Source organism: Pseudochaenichthys georgianus, chromosome 13 (genome assembly GCF_902827115.2).
Source record: "Pseudochaenichthys georgianus chromosome 13, fPseGeo1.2, whole genome shotgun sequence".
Classification (NCBI taxonomy): domain Eukaryota; kingdom Metazoa; phylum Chordata; class Actinopteri; order Perciformes; family Channichthyidae; genus Pseudochaenichthys; species Pseudochaenichthys georgianus.
The window spans coordinates 18509759-18510691 of NC_047515.1; positions in this window are offsets into that span (position 1 = coordinate 18509759).

The window sequence follows — 933 nt, forward strand, 5'->3', positions numbered from 1 at the left end:
GTATCAGAGAGTTACATGGGTCTGTAAATGCAATGAAAACAATTGGCCACAGCAAATAATTTATATTAAACATTTAATTTTTACTTTTGAATACTTCAGTACAAAGTATGTCTTGAATAATTTAAGTGATATATGTGTACACATATAAATCATTAGTCAAAACAGGGCTACATTTGATTGAATTAAAAGGTATAATATGTGGTAAACTGAAGAGCCCTTTGGGAGCCGAAAGAGCCGGCTCTTTTTGGTGAGCCGAGCCAAATGATCCGGCTCACCAAGAAGAGCCGGAATTCCCATCACTAGAACTAATGACTTCTTCTGCGAGGATTTATAAAAGCAGCTGGAATCCCTTAAGTTGCTATTGGATACAAAAAGTTAGGAAACGCCCCTATACGATCCGCCCCTATACGATCCGCCCCTATACGATCCGCCTCCTTGCTGCGGTCTACAGCCAGACCCATCTCTCTCAGAGGAGACGTCTGCCGCTCCAAGGGATCAGTTTGTGTGCCAGTGTGTGTGACTGGAGACAACACAACCTCCCTTGGCGGTTCATACACGATATCGTGTTGTCTATCCTCACAAGGACATGGTGTCCTCTGAGAGAAGGCAGGAAGCGTTTTAGGGTGGGGAACACCGCTAAAAGCTCCGGGTAATTTACGTGCGCCCGCTGGAGGTCTCTGCTCTAGAGGCCTCTCACCGGGCGACCCTCGTAAATACCCTATCAGCCCGTCTGACCTGTGTCTGTGGTGACCACCTTCCGTGAAAGGACAGCACCGTAGGCGCGTCCCGCACTAGAAAAGTTGGGTGTAGTGCCACTACGCATTACATAATAACCAATACTCTCCGCACGCCGTGGCACGCAGGGTTTAGTTTTATTATGAGACCCATGTTGAGCGGGTGCTTTACGAGGACATTTGTCTGCGTAATCTGACT